The sequence below is a fragment of the Myotis nattereri genome (genome assembly GCF_964212035.1).
Source record: "Myotis nattereri genome assembly, chromosome: 12".
Classification (NCBI taxonomy): domain Eukaryota; kingdom Metazoa; phylum Chordata; class Mammalia; order Chiroptera; family Vespertilionidae; genus Myotis; species Myotis nattereri.
The window spans coordinates 31936873-31954568 of NC_138087.1; the positions used below are offsets into that span (position 1 = coordinate 31936873).

The window sequence follows — 17696 nt, forward strand, 5'->3', positions numbered from 1 at the left end:
ACAAATGACTGATGTTTACAAAATTGAAGGAGCAACTTCTATCTTACAGATGAGTTGTTCTGAAGAAGAGGAATCAAAACAAGAAAGGCACCTTTCTTCTTTAAGTAAAAAATTATGTGTTTTTATTTCCGTCTTTTATATTTCTTGAACTAACATCTGTTGATGCAAAGTGACTCTGGCTATGTGGATTATGCAGTTTGACCAACACATGGTATGACATGGCCAATGTCCAGTACAGTGTGTCTGCTTCCTAGACTTTCTTTAGAATGACAGTAATAGAAGAAAAATAAAGGATAATGGTTAATAATACTGTGTTGTATGTATCTAAAGCAGGTTTTTGGATAGAGATAAGAACATTAATTGATGTGGCTTGCCTCGTAGTTAATATTTCCAGACTAACTTTTTTACCTTTATCTATTTTTCTCTCACACACACTTTACTTGTTTTATTTTATTCTTAACTTTATTTTGCTTTCTTGCACAATTTATAAAAACAGGCTTTCTTAAGATCAAGAGAATTGGAAAGAAGGAATTGCATTTTAATAATTACAGGGGAAACATATAGATTAATAATATTTCTGCTCCATCTTACTGTTTTTCCCATTGAGGGATTTACTTACTTTTTGTTTTATAAATTCCAAGAACATTCCTTCTGGAATTATTTAATACCCAAATCAATTAGTTAATCCAAGAATCTTAGAATATTAAATTACTTACATTATGTGCTGAAATATATTTTAAATAATATAAACATCTTAGTCTAAGGGGGACATATGGAGCAACTGGATACAGATATTTGAAATGCATGTAACAGAATGCTGCTTAAAAAAAAATAGGTCAGATTTGAGTTATATTCCTGACCATTATGACAAGCTCAAGTTCATACAGAAAGTTCTTCATCCCCCTATCAACACATAGAAATGTTGATAAAATATCTGAAAATTTAAGTTAAATGCATGGTAGGCTTGCAAAGAAGAAATTTCCAGGGGTCAAAAACAAAGAGACTATCCAGAGAAGAATTCCCAAGGTAATAATCAAATGGATGATAGGCTTTCAGACTGAAGTTTATCTCTCCAGCAGGACACAGGCTTATATAAGATAAGGTGGAAGTACGAGGAGAAGGATCAGTTTTTAGCATGAGGTGAGACTTCTAATGCAATATTCAGGACCCAGAGGCTAACCTAAACGCTGGTCAGAAACAGTGAATCCCGCCCTAACCAGTTTGGCTCAGTGGATAGAGCATTGGCCTGCAGACTCAGGGGTCCCAGGTTTGATTCCGATCAAGGGCATGTACCTTGGTTGTGGGCACATACCCAGTGGGGAGTGTGCAGGAGGCAGCTGATCGATGTTTCTCTCTCATCGATGTTTCTAACTCTCTATCCCTCTCCTTTCCTCTCTGTAGAATCAATAAAATATATTTTAAAAAAAAAGAAAGAAAGAGAGAAAAAGAAACAGTAAATCCCATAGAGTGTGGAACAGGCAGCCATGTAAACACTCACCTATCAGAGACACCCTCATTCCAGGGCATACAGCCCCGTATGAGATCATTCATGCCTCATTGGGCTCATGAGTTCCAATTCTACAGCACTAAAACCAGTTCCAGTTCACAGTGGACAGTAAGCCCAATCAATGAAAGTAGAAATCATGGTCTTTGAACTATGGATGATTGAGCTGCGTGAATGTGTTTTAAAAAATAAATATTTTAAATACCTGAAAAGGTAAAGGAAGGAATAAAATGTATCAGACAAGAGTCAGACATTAGGAAAAAGGAGAAAACAGGAGCAGACTCCTGTTAGAAGTCAGATTTTAGAACTGAAAGGACCCTTAAACACTGTCATACAAATTTTTAATACAAACTATAAAAAGTATGTACATATATTAATATGCATATGTATATATTCACATAAACATACGTAACAGATCTGAAACTTGTAGAACAATTTATTCTGAAGCAAAATCAACTCATTTGTAGATCTTTTAATTTTTTATTTTCATTTATTCACCTAGTTAAGAACTAAAGCTGTTATGTAGAAAGTGTATTACAAAGGTCTAATAAAGTGAAATTTACCAGAAACTTATTTTTTGCCTCTTGAGTTTCTTGAACAAATTCCTTAAAAGGAAACAATGATAGTCATTTGGCTTGACTTAATTTTTATGCATTTAATGAAGACATTAACAAAAAGTTGGAGGAAAATATGACTTCATGTAGACATTTACATGGATTTATTTTTTTCTGCCTCCCAGCTTACTGGGGTCCCCCAATCTCATCTGCTTTTATCTAACTAGCCCCCACATAAAACAAATCTATTGGGAAATTTTAATATGATGTTGACTTTCTATGGGAATATCTGTCACATGTGAGTACATTTGTATGAAATTTATGATTCTAGTAACACAGTAAAACCTTATTTTTTTAAAGACTAAGTTTAGCAATTTTGGAAATGTTTCATGAGAAAAACTCAAAGGTATTTTGGATAATGGAAAAGTAGTCTAAACATAATCTTAAAAATAGAATACTTTCATATATCCTTATACGATGAAATAAATGGGTTTGGAAATTAGCTTTGTTTCTTAGAGTTACTTCTTCACTTAAACATTTTTAAATAACTATTGATAATTCTATTAATGATCATCTTTTAAAAGTATTCTAATGGTAAACTAACATTCCTAGAACATGAATGTCCTTAACAAGAGTGAAGGGTTTCACATCACACTTTGTGCCCATTTGAAGTTAGTTTTCTCTCACAAATCACGTTGGCAGGTACCCTTGCTTTGCCGTGGGTGGAAACTGCTTTACACTTTGTCATCCGGAGGCCTAATCAGATGCTCATTTGGTCCACATGGGTCATTTACGTTTTTCCTCACTTTGCTGATCATGCCAAAAATGTGCCAACCGTCCTGATGGGTTTTGTCTAATTGGGCTGGATGGAGAGCACTAATTTATCTCACACAGGCTACCAGAGAACCTAATTAATTGCAGATTTAAACATCTAACCTGTGCGGCTAATGCAGAAGACGTTGAAAGAATACCTTGGCCACCCATGTGCATTGAAGGTAGTATTTCAGGGAAAAGTTTCCCTCTGTAGTTCGTTTCAGATGGCCCTCGCTCTGAAAAACTGTTTTCATAAGGAAGGATAACTACAGGCTTGGGCTGAGCATGCCCTGGAATGAGCTATTCGGGCAATTACCACTTATACACTGTAGACTATAGTTCCTAGAAGAAGTCTTGGAGGAAGGGGGAGTTAAATGTGGCAGTTACAGCCTCTAGGTCATTTTTCAAGTTTTTTCTGTGGCTGTGAAAACATAAGCAAATCCCAGCTCTGTGGTTTAGGAGGCTGAGCATATCCATCATACCATGTGTATTCCCTCCTCAGCAGAACTTTAACTGGAGGCCTCAGATATCACGCAGGAGGTATTAAGGGCAGAGCCTAACTAATTGTAGAATTCTACTAAAGACTCTGGATTGGATATTAGATTTCCAGTGAGGGGTAAGAATAGGACCAGAGAGGGTGTTTAAAGAAAAGGGATCATAAGCCAGAGGGAAATTTGTTCTTTCTGAATCTTTGGTTCACTGGTCACTATTTCTTTCTGACCAAAGATATCAGGATGCAAATGTCCTCTCTGTTATGTTATCAGCCACTGGGCATGGGAAAGGAAATATCACCATCCAAAGACTTTCCTGTAAGGCAGTCATGCCTCTTTCAGGCAAGCGGAATGACATCAAGAATCCTTCCTTCTGGCTACATAATTCCTGTTCTATGAGAGAAGTTACAGAAAAATTAATCAAGTGTGCCTCTAATTATCTGACTAAATGTCATGTTCTTGAATTTATATTTTTATGTAGACATTAGAAAATACACACTTCGTTGTCATCCCAAACAGCATGTAAAATGTTATTTTTTTTAAGTTTAGTGGATTTTCCCCCCCAAGACTTGCCCATTCCCAAATAGCACTGCCCCCCAGAATACCACCAGCAGTCACATAAAGTAGGATTAATAAGGGATGGGGAAAATGTAAGTTTACAATTGTGAGTATACAAAACACAGTTTATTCTTATGTATAATTTATTAATTATTGTATTATTTGCCACATGCACAACTGTAAATCTATGTTTGCCCCATCCTGTATGTAACATTGTTTCTCTTATATACTCATAGGAAACCAGTTTGTCCATAGAACACATACAAAATAAAATTATTGTCTAAAAAAGTTAGGTGACCAAAAATGAGACGAATTAAGTTACCTAGTTTTACAGATATATTTTATGAAACAATACTTATATTGAGTATCTACTCCATATAAATGCATCATATTTTATGAATGATCATCATCAAGACATAAAACAATATACAAAATTCCTCAAGTCTAAATCTCTAGTAATCTGAGTTTCAACTCTAGCTCTGCCTCAAAGTAGCTGTGCATTTGAGCAACTCTGTTAACTATCTTGATTTTTGGATTTTTTCTCTCATACACAGAGAAGGGATTGGGTTGGTGAGTCCTCAGATCACTTCTCTCTAGCTTTCTAAGATTCAGTGACATGCCTATTTCAGCAAGTCAGTTCTTGTAATATGGAAAAAAATATGCTCCCGGAAGGGGGCTGTTACTGAGAGATAGTAAAACAGAGAGTGAGATGTTGGATGAGACAGAGAAGGCATTTCACTGGGAAATGGAAAGAGATGTTTGCATAATATGTCAGTTTCAAAAAAAATGTAAGCCATTATGGAAGTTGTTGAAATAAACTTTGGCCATTTTTCAGGGGGAAGGCAGTAGACTCTCCTGCCATTTTGCAGTACCCTGTGATCAGAATTAGCATGTTCATTACGGTCTCATTTTATTAATGCCTCTTTCTGAAGATGAACACAGTTGTCCCCGCTGTGAAAATGGTACTTTGCCGTGTATGTTCTAAAGTGGTCTCGGCTGGGGATCCAGGCTAGGAACATTAAAGAACAAAGCACAGCTGCCTGACTGTCGCACAAAAGGAATTTTATGAAAGACTGAAACAAAAGGAAGGGTGGCCAAGACAGGGGGACTTGCTGGCAATTATGATATCCAGTGAAGATTGCTTGCAAAGGCTTATAAAATAGTTGAATACTAGGAATGCATTGATACTAACCTGATAAAACCTTCCTGTGCCCTGTGTTTCCATACTAAAAAGGGGTGGTGGTGGACAGCACCATATAAGTAAAGAGAAACTTAATATTTAGTCCTTAAAGAGAACTATTCTTGGTGAATCAGTGTGCACAAGGACAGAAGCCCACGGGGACCAGGTACTGAGACCCTACTTAGGAAAGACATTGATAATATTTGGGGAAAATGGCACCTTGAACTGAGGCTGTTCATGGTCCCTTGTGATCCGTCTTTTAAGGACCATTGTGTTGGTGATGCAGGCTGCTTGCTTTGAATCATCATTACTTGTTTTTGTTGTTTTTTTTTTCAGTCTGGGATTATGTCTTAAAAGAGCTCAGAGAGGATGAGTGCATTTGTAAGTTGCTGCATATAAGTGAGACCAATATTCTTTTGGCTTCATATTGTGATATTGTTATCAATTTAAAAATGAATATTGAGTCATTGCATGTTTACTGCTGATTGACTTGTTAATAGAGCTGCAGAAATGTTGAGCTGGGAGGGGATTTGATAATCACCTAGTCTAATCTATTTTTGATGTAAGAAATGATGGACCACAGAATTTGAAGTGATTTTTCTCTTGGTCCTACAGTGAAGATTTTTTTTTTTTTTTTGGTTTCACCCAATTACAAATAATGTGGTGATATGTATTCTGGCTCTTTAAACTTTAAAGTTTAAAAAGTTACTTTTGGCTGTACAGGTTTCCCTCGCTATCCGGAAGTAGAGCTTTCCTGTGCCTTTCATAAGCTGAAATGGCAGACAGGGAAGAAGCGGTGACCTTAGACACATCTCACTAAGGGATGCACACAGTAATGCGAGATGCAGCACAGATGCTCCCAGACCCAGAGCGACAGCAGGGTGATGCTGAGAGGCTGAGTGTAGCTCCCAGGGAAGGGGCTTCGCGGGCACTCGCGCTTCCTCTGTAGGCTCCCTGCAAAACAAATGCTGAACACTGTTTTAGCTCTTCACCTTTTCATAAATGCAGAACTCATCCGTGGATCTTTCAGATCACAAAACAGGTAACAAGGTAGGCCTCTCATAAAGGTGAGGTGACCTGAAGCAAACCTTCAGAAAGGGGGCGGGGTCTCTCTATAAGGTATTGCCCTGGAAGGACAGTGTTCCACCAGCTGCCCAGCCGAAGGCAGGCATGACGTGAAAGCAGTGCTAACATGCTACGGTTGCATACTGTGTGGAAAAATCCTACTTTGATAGTGCATCATGGGAGGGAAGAGACCTCTGAGTTGAGACTTGAAGAATGTCTAGACTTTTATCAGGTAGAACTAGTGGGGAGGAATATCACGGATAGACCTTCATGAACATAGTTAGGTAGGTCAGAAATTGATAAATATTTGGTAGTGGGTGTGGGTGGTATATTAGTCAGGGTTCCCCAGAGAAATGGCATGCAATCAAAAAGAGGATGGAGATATTTTTACCTAATAAGAGGCAAACATGTAAATTGACCGTCCCTCTACTATGCTCACCAGCCAATCAGGAGACTATGCAAATTAACCCAACAAAGATGGCGGTTAATTTGCATGCATAGGCGCCAAAGCGGCCAAGTGGGAGCAGCGAAGACTGAAGGCTCTGGCCGGAGCAAAGGCCTGGGTCCTGGGTGCCGGAGGAGACCGATGCCGGCAGCCAGGGGAAGGGAAGGACTATTGCACAAATCTCTTCGTACAACGGGCCTCTAGTACATATATAATAAGGAATGGGCTCAAAGGCTGGCACGCTTGAGACCAGGGAAGAGCCGATGTTTCCGTTTGAGTCAAGGCAATAATAAACCAATGTCTCAATGTGAAGGTGGTTAAGCAGGAGGAATTCTCTTACTTGGGGTAGGGCCATACTCTTTGTTCTATGAATGTCTTCAACTGATTGGATGAGGCCCACTCACATTAAGAAAGGTAAGCTACTTTACTCAGCCTGTTTATTTAAATGTTAATCCCATCCAAAATCATCCACTCAGAAAAATGTTTGACCAAATGCCTGGGTACCTGGTTGCCTAGTCAAGTTGACACATGAAATTAACCATCACAGGTAGGTATAAACCATGGTAGCTCAGAAGAGAGAAGTTATGAGTCATAGTAGAAGAAAATTACATACTTTATTGGCTAAAGATATTAAAGTACACAAGCTAGGAATCATGTAACCAAGTTAACATAGAACATTTCTATATGAATTGAAATTTGCAAAGAGGTTTACTGAAGTTCTTACAGTGACATAGCATACTAGCACTATTCACAGTCCTTTATACATAATTAATGTTTATATATTTGACAACTAGCCAGTGTGCTCAATGGTTAGAGAATTTGCTCACCCATCTAAGGGTCTCAGGTTCCTTTCCTGGTCAAGGGCAGGTACCTAGGTTGCAGGTTTGATACTCAGCCCTGGGCCCTGGTTGGGGCTCCTTCAGAAGGCAACCAATCCATGTGTCTCTTTCACATTGGCCTCTCTCTCTCTCTCTCTCTCTCTCTCTCTCTCTCTCTCTCTCATTCCTGCTCCCTCCCTTGTACTCTCTTTTAAAAGCAAAGGAAAAATGTCCTTAGGTGATTCTCAATAAAATAATAATAATAATAACCTCTGGATATGGGGGTAGCTTTCATTGATAAAATTTAAACAATTCTTAAAAATTCAATTTCCTGACTTCCAAAATTAGTTTATTTTAAGCTACTAATTAGAATACAGTTTTAAAAGTTGTGCATGCATAATTTATTGGGATTTAGGGCATAGGCATACCAAATGCCTCATCTAGGATTTAATTATCAAAATCCTAATTACATATCTCCTTAGAAGATCAAGCGGCTTATTTTATCTTATTAACAAAACAATGACTTGTGAATTACTGCTACATTAAACACAAATATGATGATACACTCCCTAGTGTTCTTAATATATTTTGTTAAAGATAGCAGAAAAATTTAAAGACTATCTTATCTGTGATGTTTCAAAATGAGCTTGGGTCTTAATTTATATTTCAAGATTTTTAAACTTTCTTTTGCATTAAATATATATCATTTTGCCCTTACACCATGGATTTTCTTTCTAACTAATAGATTTTGGATACAATTTTATGCCTATTATTTTTTTTTTCTGATATGCCTGATGATAGATAAGCGTGTTTATTAAGCAATACATTTGATCTCAGATTTCCTGGTCCTAATGTTTAGGTCCCCCCAGATGAGAGCCTCTGTTTTGGTTTGTATGTTTTTTTGTGTGTATTTTTTTTAATGTAACACCAAAAGAACTGTTTAAAAGAGTGAGACTAGCACAGGGGTGGGCAAACTTTTTGACTCGAGGGCCACAATGGGTTCTTAAACTGGACCGGAGGGCCGGAACAAAAGCGTGGATGGAGTGTTTGTGTGAACTAATATAAATTCAAAGTAAACATCATTACATAAAAGGGTACGGTCTTTTTTTTTTTTTTAGTTTTATTCATTTCTAACGGGCTGGATCCGTAGTTTGCCCACGGCTGGACTAGCAAATCAACATTAATAGCTTTCAGATATTTTTTACCCTTCTAGGTTGGAATGCACACTTCTTGTTTGTTTGTATATTTGTTTAATTCCAAGAATTCCTCACCCATGAGTAGATGGACAAGGGTTCATATTAACAGTCCAGTGCTTCTGTCCCATGTGGGATTAGGCACGTTACTTAAGTCTGAAGTTGAAGCTCCTCATTTTTAGAGTGGAGGATAACCTAGCTACCTTTTAGGATTGTTTTCCGAAATTGATGACACACATGTATGAAGCATGTGGCGCCATGACTAGAACACAAAAGTTGCTGAAAAATGCAATGTTTTCTTTTTCTCCTTCATCATCCTTTTGAAGCTGAGCTTGTCCCACTTGGCCCCTGATGAATCCCCAGATAGAGAACAGTACCTGGCTCATAGTAATTCAGTACGAGCTCATTAAATGAGCCCATCATGGCCATGGTGATGGGAAGGGAGCATCAACAATCCTGGAAAAGAAATTTTCTGTGGCTTATAAAACATTGCTTAATCCAAAGAACTGAAAATCAGCTTTTCACGTGAAAATAAGTTGACATGGAAGTTTGAAAATGTACATTTATTACTAAATTATTTGAAAGGATTGAAGATCCTTTATTGCCACAATGTTCTCTAATACGCAATATCAAGAGTTTCTCCCCCCCCCCCCCTTAGATTTGTGCTGAATGTCATTTTAACACACATTTCAATACTTTGAGGATGCTTTTATATTAGGACAAGGTAGTCACTAGCTTGGACTATGGTCACACTTAAAATATGATTTCTGCTCTATTACATCTGAACTATCCTAGGTCATGGAATAGGTTAAACCTGTCATTGTGTATTTAATGCCTATGAAATGCAGCATCATTAGTTAAATACTTTTAGAACAGCGTTTCTCAACCTGTGGGTCGCAACCCCTTTGGGAGTCAAATGACCCTTTCACAGGGGTCGCCTAAGACCATCGGAAAACACATATATAATTAAATATTGTTTTTGTGATTAATCACTATGCTTTAATTATGTTTAATTTGTAACAATGAAATTGGGGGTCACCACAACACAAAGAACTGTATTAAAGGGTCGCGGCATTAGGAAGGTTGAGAACCACTGTTTTAGAAGAAGCAGGACAATCTCGTGTATCAGTTCCACATTTAAAGAGGGGATAGGAAAGGGTTTTTGCTTGTTTGTTTTTTGCTTTTGTCTTTGGGGTTGTTTATGCTACCACCTTTGATGTAGGAGTGATAGAACATGTGGTTATGAGTTCAGTCTGCAAACAAACAGATCTAAGTTCAAATTCTGACCATGCCATTTGATCTGTGTCTCTTTCTTAACCTCTGAAAGCTTCAGTTTCTTTATATATCGGGTGGAGATATCAGATGACCTGCTGTCTTCCATTGAGAAGATGATTGCAGGAGCTGGTCTACAACACATTTTAGCAAAGTGCAGGGCTCTTAGTACATCTCAGTAGTGGTGGTGGTTATCATTATCATCACCCGCATTATTACCACCAGTGCTATTATAATTATCAATAGGTAATTTTAAGTTATTTTGATTAAAGTGCACTGTCACATTTGTAATGCAGAATTTTCTGGGACACAGGACCATCTTCCTCAGGCTAGGGAAAAAAAAATGCTTTTATAGCTATTAAGTGAGTCTGCTTTGTCCACTAAATAATTTTGTTATCCAGATGTGTAAGCCACCATCGGCCCACTGTGGGCTCTGCAAAGCACTTGAAATTTGAACGTCATCCTGTCTTAAGTGATAAGGGAACACACTAAGGAAAAATGAGACATAGCTTTCCTTTCATCCCAGGATGATGGCCCTGCTTAGACTAGAAGTTTCATGAGATCAGGGCTGTGTTTTGATCAAGATTGAACACCCAGGCAGTATTTGACATGTTATAAATTTTCAGTAAATGAGTGAACAAACGTCAAATTGAACAAATAATGTTCTAAATAATGTTTTCTTCCAGAGGTACTTCATTTAAAATTTTATTTTTAAAAATCAGAATTAACAGCAGATGTTTCCACATCTAGATTAAGCACACAGTACAGGAAAAGCAATTCATATTAATTCATGAACTTATTTATTTGGTAATATAGTTCTCTCTATGCCAGGGATTGTACTAAGCATTTGGAAGACAAAGGTGGAAAAGACATTACCACCGCCTATCTTCAATGAAGCTCCAATCTCTGTTTGACAAGAAACCATAATTTTGGTTAAAGTGACAAGACAGTTATATATGTAATGCATAGGAATAATGAAGTTTATTTTTAGAAGTGCACTCGCAGTATTTAGCTTACACCTTCCTAAGTTAGTACTTGCGTGAGAACTAGTGTCTCCTTGAGCATTCCATCAATGTGACAGTAAGGTTTGTTGAAACGTAAGATTTGACATATTAACCTCACCTTTTTTTCCCTGATAAGTATAAATGTTCTGAAAGAAAATTATATTTCATTCACAGGAAGATTTTGGATATACTTTGCTTGGATTTTAAGAAAACATGATGTAGTTGAATAAACTTAACCTTTAAGTTAATATTTCCATTTATTCCTCTCCCAACTAACAGTGAAAGGAGTTTTTATTAATGCATTCACTGTTTTTTATGACTTTTTGCCCTGGATGACATAGCGACCCTATATATGAAATGATTTTAAAGTGGACTAGTAAAATACCTTAAAAGATCTTGTCCCTCAGAAGACTTTATTAGGCAACATTGATTTTCTTTTTTTAAAATAAATATGTTTTCATTATTGTTTTGGTGAGAGAGGAAAGGAGAGATAGAAATATCGATGAGAGAGAAACATCATAGATTGGCTGCCTCCTGCAGGGCCCCTACTGGAGATCGAGCTCGCACCCAGGCATGTGTCCTGATGGGGAATTGAACGCGGTGACCTCTTGATTCCTGGGTTGAGCTCAACAGCGGGGCCACACAGACTGAGCAAAAATTGATTTTCATAATAAAGTGTTTACTTATTAAAAAATGAGAGTTTAGGTGTTTTTATCCCTAAAGAAAAGTCATTAGTATATACTGCAAACCAGCAACATCCTTAGATATGCTACTTCCTAAGGTCCAACAACTAGGGTTAGCTCCCTGTACTCTAGAGAGCCTTTCATTTGCTCTCGGATTTTATGCATATCCTTATATCTTATGGTAGATATACTTTTCCAGGTATTGCCACGCCTGTTATAAACTGACATTGAGTATTATGGCTGACTTGCTGCCCACTTTAAGAAAAACTTAGTGATCCCCAAAATGCCGATTAAAAAAGTGCTTCCTAAATGTTTATCTGGAGCAACCTCAGGAAGTTAATAGGTCAATTCTGGTCATTGTGGACATGTTGGACATGAGTTGTGTTAGTATTTGTTAGCCCATAACTTTCTCTGGTAGATGGAGAGAACTAAAATCCCTCCCTGACAACAGTCTGATAATCTAACAAGAAAGTTCTCCTTCATTAAGAATTATTCAAGGAAGCATTGGTCACCATTCATGTGTTCTCATACAACATTTTTATGCAAATGAACAGTTCAGACTCAGTTTTGTTTGTTCTTTTTGAATATTATGAGTTACGAGAATTGCTGAGCTACTTGGAAATTACTAAGCCCGTCATATTTGTGGTCTTTTTTTTAAAAAAACAAACAAATTTAAAAAAACAAACAATTCCTTCAAAGAACCAGGGGCATGGCAATCTCCTTTTCAGAGCACAAATATCATATTATTATAGGAAAATATTCCCTTTATCGTATGTACCACACAAGGGCCACTTTTGAAGCAACTTTTTTTCATTGACTATCTTGAGTTGAAGTTGGTAGAAACATTACAGGACTTATTGTTGAGGAGGTGACTTAAAATTCTTAATTTAGGCAAAAGCATCTGCAAATTAAGACTTCAGACATCAACAGTGAGAAGATCCTCACAGTTCTACTCAGTTGGACAATTCTTCATTACACTGACAACTTAATTGGGTGTAAAAACAATGGCAATTTAAAATCTAGGGCTTTAAGTGGGACAGCCTACCAATTTCAAAGCTAGTATTAAAAAAAAAAATCAGGAAGACACAGAGAAGGTACATCTTTAGTTCTCTAATTAGTTATTTTTTTATTGAGTATGTTCTGTGCTGAAATTGCCCTATCAGATGTACCTTTTAATGATGAATTTTGCAAAATAGCCAGAGAAGAAATTAATTCATCCTTTTATGCATACATATAGATACACATATAGAAATGCCTATTTTATGAAAGTTTATTCATTTAGAGTTTTATTATTTCAATGTTTCAAGGACTCTGTGTTTTTAATTTAAATGGTTTGGATTTTTATAATTAAAAGGATAAGATTAAAAAACAAAAGAATTAGTTTTTTTTGTTTGTGGTGGTGGTTTTCTTTTTGTTGTTGTTCTTTTAAATATTGCTTATTCCATGCGGGAAAGGTTCGGGTTTGAGTTCACCAGGATGCTATGGAGCAGGCATTAAAATATTTGTTGAAATAACATGTGAGTCAATTTTACAAGTTGGTTTTGCTTAAGTGACATGTCCAAGGTGTATATATAACACCCTGGAAATTAGGAATAGACATAAATGACCTTTATATTAGGTGTTGCATATCCACTTGATAAGTAGTCATCAGACATTTATCCAAAATGATATTGCAGTTCCTTCTACTACTGAGAAATATACAAATTTCAGCCTCTAGAATCTAGATCATAGATGGGTGCTCCATACACTAGTCTCTGTCAGAGACACTGGGCAGACATCTTCCTCAACTCTTCCTCTTCTTTCATCTCTGTCTTCTTTCCACGAATATTTTGGGTAATTGTCATTAGTAGCCATCAATTTACTCTACATTTCACGTCTCACAGAAATTTAATGAATTTTCACCTGCAAATATATGTATTTCTCTTATTAAAAAGGGACCATTTAGAAAAAGGATTTTTAAAACTAATATTTTAGATTAAAAGTTTTGGAAAGTAGAGTATGGTAGTGCTAATGTGGATGTTTGAATAAATGTGATTTTATATCCCGAAAGTCCCAAGTTAGATCATTACCAACCATTTCATTTCTAAATGAAGAAGGAGCTGTGTCTGTACCAGCTGAAGTTTTGGGTGAGTTTCAGATTTGCTGGGAAAGGTTGTCTCAGGAGGACTAATCACTCCAGCAAGATTAGCAGTACACCTAAATTGTAAGTGTGCTTAACCGCAATCATTCAGAGATAAAAGAAAGCTATGAAAGAAACTGCCTAGACCCTCTGTACTAACAACAGTCGTTATCTTTCAACTGGCTCTGTATAGAAGATATACCTTGAAAGTTAGGGTATTTCTATTAGAGATGTTATACAAATCAGATTGTGAGTATGATAGAAACAATCCACAATCTTTTATGCTAAGAAATGGTGAATTCCTTTTCACATTTGCCATCATTATTTACTCACTATTGATTAACCATAGGTCATGGTTTAGTATCTATCTATGTTTATCATTCTTTATTCAGTCTTTCACAGAATCTGAAGTAAGGCCCACTGTGTTCAGCTTTGAGATGCTTCATTCTTTAATAACTAGCTTTAAAAGTCCATGAAGAGATGATTACTATCAAACTTAGGAGGCAAGGTGTTAAATATTAAGTATAAAACTGATGTAGACCACACATTTGCTGAAATTTTAGAAGTGGACTAGCTCATCTGACAGGTTAAAATTTGCAAAGTCTCCTGACATCTTAGCACTCCTCTAAGCTTGGTGGGGAGGACACTATTGTCTCTTTGACAAGTTCATTGGCCCATTGCAATTCGATTGATTTGTATTTATGGTCCAGTACCTCAGATAACCTTCATTTCTCACATAATTAGAAAGTCCAAATGTGATGTTTGATGGCAGAGAGAATTATATGATGCATCAATATTAGATCATTAGCTTTGAATTTGATTAAATCTTTTTTTTAAACATCAAGATTATTCTTCATAAATTTTTCTTTAAAGTTTGTGAAAATTGTGTGAACAGCAGAAAATTAATTGTTTTAAATGTTACAAAATCAGTCAAGGTTATTTTCCCTGTAGAGGATTGGTCATGACTGTGGCACAGACTAGCTAACATATATTGATATTTTAGTCTCTATCATGTATGGATTCCATGTTGAAAACTATTGGATAATCTCTAGAATGAGGTCAATGAACAAAAATTATTTCCCAATAAGAACCAATTTATTATTTGAGGAGAGCATTTTCCTTTCAAATTGATTTTTTAAAACGCCAGCTCAGTTTTTTCTAACTTTAAGTTATAATACAACTATTGCATAGAAGACAGGAAAAGCCGCTCAGTGTATGTAGATGCCACGGATTTTGTGTGTTGGAAATTCACTTAAGGTGGTTTCAGTTTAATTGTTACACCTGAGGCTAGTTTTTTAAGTGCTGTGGACTAATGCTTATAAAAACATATAATTGAACTTTTAAAACAGAAGAGTGACACTTTTCCCAGAACACCATGAAAGGCCATTGTCTACATCTAGGAGGATCAATGAAATGAAAATAGGCCTAATTTGGATAGCTTTCTCCATGTTTAAATAGCAGTGACAGCTTACTTTCCCAAAGTGAGCACGCTTGATTTTGCATGAGTACTCAGTGTACTTACTTTGCCCTCCTAGAAAAATTTGGGCCATAAGGTTTAATTGCATGCTCATCAAGCAAACAGACTCGGAGGTATATTCTCTGAGCTGTGAGCTCCCACAGCTCCCATTAATGCTAATGGGAGTTACACATGTGTATTGAGGAGAGAATAATATAGCCTTTGAAGTTGGAGTTACTAATTGAGTGCTTTCTTCAGCTGTGCTCAGCTTCAGTGGCTAAGCTGAGTTAGAGTGGTCTAAAATGTCATTCTCCAGAACATTATCAAAGCCGACTGGCAATGAAAGAGGCAGCTACAGAAAAAGTCTTTCTCTTCCCCCAAAGGGAGGAAGAATTAGCAGGCCAAACAAAAGGAGGACCAAAGAAGTCCAAAGAATAGATATTCCTTTCCTATAAAGTGGCTCACGCTGGTTTAGTTCAGAAAGTAGGAAAGTAAGAGGTTTTGGGTTTTGTGTTGTTATTGTTGTTTGTTTGTTTTTGAGGGGAGTTGCCTGTCCTGTGTGGATTCTTGTGAAGTATGAGTACTTCTCAGAACTGAATATTGTGTAGCTCTGTTTTGCACTTTGGCCAACAGACAGGCAGAATACTTGTCCCTATGAGTGATTTGATGCATGCAGTGACATCCTAGATGCGCGTGATCCAAAGATTCCTGAACACTTGTCCCTCCTCTTTTTTTAAAAAAAAATGTTTTATTGAATTTATTGGGGTGACATCAATTAATAAAATTATATAGGTTTCAAGTGTGCAATTCTATAATACATCATCTGTATATTACATTGTGTGTTCACCACCCAACAAGTACCATATGATCTCTTATATGTGAATCTAATGAACAAAATAAACTAACAAAGTAGAAACAGACTTATAGGTACAGAGAATAGACTGACAGCTGTCAGAAGGGAGTGGTTTGGGGCTTGGGTGAAAAAGGTCAAGGGATTAAGCAAAAAAAAAAAAACCCACACACAAACCTGAAAAAGTAAAAACTCATAGACATAGACAATAGTATAGTGATTACCAGAAGAAAAGGGGGTGGGGGAGTATGCAGTGGGTAAAGGGGGATAGATGGTGATGGAAGGAGACTTGACTCACTTTTTCTTGCATGAACTCTTTGCAGCAGTTGCCTTTGTAAGGATATGGGAAAGTTGTAGAATTCTACATTGTAGGGACTACAAAAACGAAAAATTGAGTTGACTTGCTACTAAAAATGTACTTAAGTGATTACCTTCTCTATTAGACTTGATCCTCCTTATTGCTGGATTTCATATTTATGAATTCACCTATGTGATAACATTTTTGTAACTCCAAATCAATTCTCATGGCACTTTCATGGTCATTTCACAGAGCAACAAAATAATGTGTCACCCAACACATATTCTCAGCTGAGGTCAAATAGGGCGACCAGTTCATGCATTTGTTGTGATATGAGACTAAGGAGTTTAGAGCTTTGATCATCTTATGATGGTATAATTTTGTTCATAGAGACTTCCTGCCTGCATTCAGTGTGATAAGACACCACACAGATTAATAGTGGATGCAAGGCAGGACAAAGGTTGTGGCTATCTCAGTACAATGCCACTTCTACTTCTGGAAACCTAACTTAAATTGCATTTACTAATAATGGATTAATCATGTCATCTTTATGTCTAAAGGGAAGTATATTGCAGCTAATAATGCAGTATCAAAAAACTAAACAACAGATTTTCATATTCTAGCTAATTGAATTCCAAATTTACCCAACTATGAAGGGCTTCGATTTTACTATGTTTTAGAGAAAAAAATTATGCAGGAATAACTATATTTATTCTTCTTTGAATAGGAACTGTTTCTGAGAAGATAGACTAAATTTATTCATTTAAGAAAGTTCTTGCAGAAAGGACAGTTGGGCTGAGAATATGGAAACATAATTGTTTTGGTCCCTCGAGGGCTTAAGAAAAATAACTGAATCAGTTATGAAGCTGTGGGTTTCCTCTGTGGACTGTCATGTAGAAGAGGGATTAGAATCATTATGTCTTAGCTGGGACAGCCCGATGAGGATTAGAGAGTGGCAGATTTTTGGTTTGGTCTGAAAAATTCTCAGGAATGATCTCACCTTCCTGAAATTTTCTGGGGGTGCTGGAGAAGCAGAAATTTCAAGCTTTGTGCAAAAAAATATGGCATAATGTGATGGCCAGTGTAGTTCAGTTGGTTGGAGAATAGGGGTGGTGGGATCAATTCCAGATCAAGGCACATGCCGACTTCCCAGGTCCGGTCTCCAGTTGAGGGTGCGCAGGAGGTAACTGATAGATATTTCTCTCTCACATTGATGTTTCTCTTTCTCTCCCCACTCCTCCTCTCTCTCAAATCAATAAAAAAAACTAAACATGTCTTCAGGTGAGGATTAGAGAAAAAAAACTATAAATTTGGCATGCTGATGTTCGAGATTCTGTGATTCTATGATATGTTAATATGACGTTGTTTCCAACTGGATTTATTTGTTAAGAAA

The 17696-nt window shown here is 36.7% G+C and overlaps 1 protein-coding gene across 1 annotated transcript in view; it reads left to right on the forward strand.

Annotated features, from left to right (window-relative positions):
* The window catches only part of PTPRD (protein tyrosine phosphatase receptor type D), a 2145631-nt gene that overhangs the window by 1852885 nt on the left and 275050 nt on the right, over positions 1-17696 (forward strand). The gene's annotated exons all lie outside the window — the stretch shown is intronic.